This window comes from Hyperolius riggenbachi, chromosome 3, assembly GCF_040937935.1.
Source record: "Hyperolius riggenbachi isolate aHypRig1 chromosome 3, aHypRig1.pri, whole genome shotgun sequence".
Taxonomy (NCBI): Eukaryota; Metazoa; Chordata; class Amphibia; order Anura; family Hyperoliidae; genus Hyperolius; species Hyperolius riggenbachi.
In genome coordinates, this window is record NC_090648.1 from 232,715,739 (window position 1) to 232,722,387 (window position 6,649).

Sequence of the window (6,649 nt, forward strand, 5' to 3'; positions counted from 1 at the left end):
TGGGGCTCCGCACCCTGACTATACCAGCCCGCATGGTCCACGGATTGGGGGGTCTCGGAAGGGGAGGGGCAGCCAAGCTTTCCCCTCCCCCTCCGAGCCCTTGTCCAATCCAAGGACAAGGGGCTCTTCTCCACCTCCGATGGGCGGTGGAGGTGGAGGCCGCGATTTCCTGGGGGGGGGTTCATGGTGGAATCTGGGAGTCCCCTTTAAAAAGGGTCCCCCAGATGCCCACCCCCCCTCCCAGGAGAAATGAGTATAGAGGTACTTGTACCCCTTACCCATTTCCTTTAAGAGTTAAAAGTAAATAAACACACAGACACTTAGAAAAAGTATTTTAATTGAACAAAAAACATAACCACGAAAAAAGTCCTTTAATATTCTTAATTAACCATTAATACTTACCTGTCCCTTTAAATAAATGATCCCTCGAAATAGCCTCGGAAATGTTCTATCAGTTACAATGTAACAAAGTTATTACAATGTAACAACTTTGTTACATTGTAACAACGCCGCACCCGACGTCACTCGCCGCTCAGCCGCCGCATACGCGTCTGCGCTGCACGGACCCGACAAAGCTCTGAGCTATATAGCTCAGAGCTCTGAGAAGCATCTTTGAATTTGGGCTCCAAGGAGCCCCATTGGTCCTTAGCAGACCAATGGGGTTCCTTCTGATTTGAATCTCCCGCTGAGCCGGCCAGTAATGAGTTCCGGCTGGGTGATGTGGTTGGAGTGTGTATCACTCCGCATCATCTCGGACTCATATACAGCCGGCCCAGTGTGGACTTTGATCGCTCCGCTGCCGCTCTGCATTCCAGCATGTCAGGGGGAAAAGCCAGCGGCTGGTGGGCCGCAGCAGGTGGCCTGGCGGGCAGGATAATAATTTTGATAGTACTTGTTCAACTGCTTTTTGATACTTTTTCAGTTGCAAAGTACTGAAAAGTTATTTTAAATAGAAGATTAAAATGTCTCTCTTATAAGAAAACTCAGGAGAAAGAGTAAATTGCATATGGGCCAATTGGCCATATGCAATTACATTGTACACCTGATTTTTCTCCTAGATAATATTTTCACATCTTGTAAATAAAATGACTTTTAAGCCTCCCCCAAGTGGATGGTCTTCCTCTGTCGTTGCTAGGCGATGTAAACACTCGGTGTATACTCTCTGGTGCTGCCAGGAAGTGATTGACTAGAGCAGAGTCAATCACTAGAGGCAGGTTGTGCCACTAAAGACAGACTATGATTGACTACCATCTGATTACTGTGTGTGACCCTGGACTGTTTGACTACAGTTATTGCCTGTATGTTGTGAGCTGTTTTAGAAGGATCAAGTCAATTGGGTGCCGCGAAAGGCACATGTCTTATAGACGTCTGTGTTAATTTTTGGTATTCGGGCACCCAGGTGGTCATTTTGGTGCCCCATGCAGCTAGTAGTCAATCTGCTGCTATATAGTATTTAGTGGTTATAGTTAATCGTAGACGATGGGCTATAACTATTGGTTGGTTGGGCACCTGACGTGCAATGCTTGGTAATAGTTCCTCTTTAAGAACTTCTGTGATGACTGCTACTGTCACACAATATCAACCTAATGTGTTATCACAGTTGGAGAGTTTTTCTGTGTCTGGGATGTAGAATGTTCTAATGAAAGGATCCATCACAGCTCAGTTACCCAATGGCACAGGAATGTAAACATGAGTTCAATTATTAATATTTTGTGCTTTCTATATTATTTTCTCTCTGGGCTGTGTCTCTCCCTGTTCCCTGAAATCACAATGCCTGTGTACAGTTATGAGGGGGTGGGGGGGGGGGGGGGTGGACATGTTGAATTTTGTTTTTGAATTATTGTTTTATATTATGCATGCTGTTCATTTGCAAGCAAGACATAAAGGATGATTTACAGTGCTTGAAGCATGCCACTGTTATTACATCACTTCATTACCACCAGAGACTGACCCTTTCACACATTCAGCCAGTGCTTCATGACGTCACTCTAGTCCCAAGAGGCATGGTTCCTTTAACTCATTAAACATATCAGTGTCATTAGGTCACCCCGCTCATATTTCAGAGGAAGGGAAGTGCCAGGAAAATAGTTCATGCTTGGAAACTGAAGAGATGAAGTCTTGGGCAGAATGGCCAGAATCACTGTCATTGTGTGCTCAGTAATCCAAAAACATAGAACTCCTCTTTTTATGCTCCACCTGCTGAGAGGCATACTACTCCAGGAGCTGGTAAATGTTCAATGATGGCTGTGGCTTAGCAATAGGGGAGGCAGAGGTTATCACTGCACCGAGGGCCCCTGGACCAGAGGGGCTCACTGGGGGTGTGCATGTAAAAAAGGTGCCTGAAAAAAGGGCGCCAGATATTGCCACTAATAGAATATTGGTAAAATGACCCATATCCTACTACCATACTTATTTCCAACCTAACTTTCAAACACGCCTCAAAACGCACCTTTTCAAGGAGGCCTAACTCACCACTCTGCTGCCCTAAATCGCTCTGCTGAGAACCTCTCACTGCAGACACCCTCATTTGGTGTCACCAACCCCTCCCACTAGATTGTAAGCAGGGGTTTAACAATAGGGGTTGCAGCCCCTGCACCCATGGGGGTGCCCGGGGGCCCGATTTGGGGGGCTGGAGGGGTCGCAGCATGATGGGAAAGTCATGACTGCACATTGGCGGGGAGGGGGACCTCCTCCTGCATCAATATGTGTCTCTGTGCAGGTGGGGGCAGGAAAACATACCTGCTTGCGTTCCACCGCGGATGTTCCTCACTCTAGTGTCTGATGCTACATGTCTGACGCTACTTCCTGTACTTCCAGGAAGTAGCGTCAGACACTAGAGCGAGGAACATCCGCGGCGGACCGCAGGAAGGTATGTGTATCTGCCGCTGCCCACCGCCTGCACAGTCACTTATTTCTTATTGATGCTGGAGGGGAGCACAGATGGGAGAGCCTGAGGCGAGGGGGGGTCATGGCCTTTCCCTCATGCTGCATCCCCTCCAGCCCCCCAAAAACGATCCTGAGTGGGCCCCAGGAGGGGGAGGGCCCGCTCAGAATTTCTGCAGGGGGGGCCCGGTGGTTCCTAGTTACGTCCCTGATTGTAAGCCTTTGGCAGGCCCTCTCTCCTTGTGTATCATACTTGATTGTGCACTCTACCCACAGGAAATTGTAAAATTGTATTAATAAGACTACCACTCCAGTGTATGATCTGGCATTGTATGATTGTATGTCTTATTGCTTATTGCCTGTATTGTGTTGTTAGTCACCCCTGTTATCATTGTCTGTAATCTTATTTATTGTACAGTGCTGCGTTATTTTTTGGCGCTATATTACTCCAATACATAATAATAATAATAATAATAACAACCTAACCTTACTCTCACACAGAACCCTTCCTCTAACAATACCTTTTAAAGAGGAACTCCAGTGAAAATAATGCAATAAAAAAGTGCTTCATTTTACAATAATTATGTATAAATGATTTAGTCAGTGTTTGCTCATTGTAAAATCTTTCCTCACCCCGATTTACATTCTGACATTTATTACATGGTGACATTTTTACTGTGGGCAGGTTATGTAGCTGCTGCTAGCTGTTTTGGCTGTTGGAGACAGCTGTAAACAGCTAATTCCTGTCTGTGAACCTTGTTACAATGAAACAAACTACCGCGGTCCCAGAGCTTCTTGTGGGAGGGGTTTCAGCACAAAATCAGTCATACAGTGCCCCCTGATGGTCTGTTTGTGAAAAGCAATATATTTCTCATGTAAAAGGGGGTATCAGCTACTGATTGGGATAAAGTTCAATTCTTGGTTGGAGTTTCTCTTTAACAATTGCATTTTTGTTGTAATTCAAAGGGACTAACACCTTACAGCAAAATACAGTGCAAGTCGTATGAATGCCCCAAAAAATGCAAAAGAGAACAATGACATATATACAGGATCTTCTCAAAAAATTAGCATATTGTGTTAAAGTTCATTATTTTCTGTAATGTACTGATAAACATTAGACGTTCATATATTTTAGATTCAAATACACACAACTGAAGTAGTTCAAGCCTTTTATTGTTTTAATATTGATGATTTTGGCATACAGCTCATGAAAACCCAAATTTCCTATCTTAAAAAATTAGCATATTTCATCCGACCAATAAAAGAAAGTGTTTTTAAAACAAAAAAAAAGTCAACCTTCAAATAATTATGTTCAGTTATGCACTCAATACTTGGTCGGGAATCCTTTTGCAGAAATGACTGCTTCAATGTGGCGTAGCATGGAGGCAATCAGCCTGTGGCACTGCTCAGGTGTTATGGAGGCCCAGGATGCTTCGATAGCGGCCTTAAGCTCATCCAGAGTGTTGGGTCTTGCATCTCTCAACTTCCTCTTTACAATATCCCACAGATTCTCTGGGGTTCAGGTCAGGAGAGTTGGCAGGCCAATTGAGCACAGTAATACCATGGTCAGTAAACCATTTACCAGTAGTTTTGGCACTGTGAGCAGGTGCCAGGTCGTGCTGGAAAATGAAATCTTCATCTCCATAAAGCTTTTCAGCAGATGGAAGCATGAAGTGCTCCAAAATCTCCTTATAGCTAGCTGCATTGACCCTGCCCTTGATAAAACACAGTGGACCAACACCAGCAGCTGACATGGCACCCCAGACCATCACTGACTGTGGGTACTTGACACTGGACTTCAGGCATTTTGGCATTTGCCTCTCCCCAGTCTTCTTCCAGACTCTGGCACCTTGATTTCCGAATGACATGTAAAAGTTGCTTTCATCCGAAAAAAGTACTTTGGACCACTGAGCAACAGTCCAGTGCTGCTTCTCTGTAGCCCAGGTCAGGCGCTTCTGCCGCTGTTTCTGGTTCAAAAGTGGGTTCATGCTTCTATCTGGTGAAAAGCTTTATGGAGATGAAGATTTCATTTTTTAGCACGACCTGGCACCTGCTCACAGTGCCAAAACCACTGGTAAATGGTTTACTGACCATGGTATTACTGTGCTCAATTGGCCTACCAACTCTCCTGACCTGAACCCCATAGAGAATCTGTGGGATATTGTGAAGAGAAAGTTGAGAGACACAAGACCCAACACTCTGGATGAGCTTAAGGCCGCTATCGAAGCATCCTGGGCCTCCATAACACCTGAGCAGTGCCACAGGCTGATTGCCTCCATGCCACGCCGCATTGAAGCAGTCATTTATGCAAAAGGATTCCCGACCAAGTATTGAGTGCATAACTGAACATAATTATGTGAAGGTTGACTTTTTTTGTTTTAAAAACACTTTTCTTTTATTGGTCGGATGAAATATGCTAATTTTTTGAGATAGGAAATTTGGGTTTTCATGAGCTGTATGCCAAAATCATCAATATTAAAACAATAAAAGGCTTGAACTACTTCAGCTGTGTGTATTTGAATCTAAAATATATGAAAGTCTAATGTTTATCAGTACATTACAGAAAATAATGAACTTTAACACAATATGCTAATTTTTTGAGAAGATCCTGTAGAGTAAGAAATAACGTGAACATCTAGAGCGTAACTGGGACATAGAACATTGCCTGCCTGAGTCGCAGGGTCAAGCCCAGGGCCGAAAAGAACAGAACAACCGTAAAGAAATACGCTGTACAATCTCTTGACTTGGTGATCAGAGAGTAGTGGCATATAGGAGGAAGCAAAAGGGGTAATACATCCCCAGAATCAAAGTAGGTGAAAAAACACTATGAAAAGTATTTTCTAGCTTGCTAGGGATGTAAAAGGCATTTATTTGTCAAGTTATGAAAATGTCACCAAGGAGAAAACTCAGGAAAAAAAGTTAATTGATTAGGAGCCATAGTGTATTCTACCTGGCCCAGTGGTGGCTCCAGCTTCACATTTTTTTTTGGGGGGGGGGGGCACAAAGTTGGCACGATGGCTTGTTGGTGGGACCCATCTGAGTGATCAAAATTGATGCTATCTGGGTGCTATGGGTGGTCCAGTGTAACGGTATGTATGGGCGCTATATATGCAGCATGTGGGGAGGAGAGCCGCACAGGAGGGATGATGGAGCAGCTCTGTATAGCTAGAGCCAAATGCATCTTTGAATTTTGCCATTATAACAGACCAATGGGGATCAGGAGAACCCCCCCCCCCCCCCACCATTGATCTGTTATTAAACCAATGGGGATCCTTGGAGCCACATTCAAAGATGCTTTTGCTCTGTATAGCTAGAGCTGTGCAGGAAGCGTCGGGTGCACGGAGATCTTCAATAAAGCTTGCAAGTTAGAGGATATTGGCATGGGATCATTTTCGATATATTGGCGTGGAATTTTTTTTTAAAGGTACAGGTAAGTATTTCTGGTTGATTAAGAATATTAAAGGACTTCAACATTGTTGTGTTTTTATTTCACTTAACCCTTTGTGGAAATGAGTAAGGGGTATTGTGTACCCCTATACCCATTTCTCCTGGGAGGGGGCTGACATCTGGGGATCCCCTTCTTAAAGCGGACTCCCAGATGCCACCATGAACCCCCCCTCTCAGGGCATTGTCGACCGCAACCTCCCCCTGGGGCACCGGAGGTGGGGAAGAGCCTCTTGTCCATGGATTGGACAAGGGCTTGGGGGGGGGGGGAGGGGAGGCTTGGCCGCACATCTCCCCATACCATGCACCAGGGTGTGGAGCT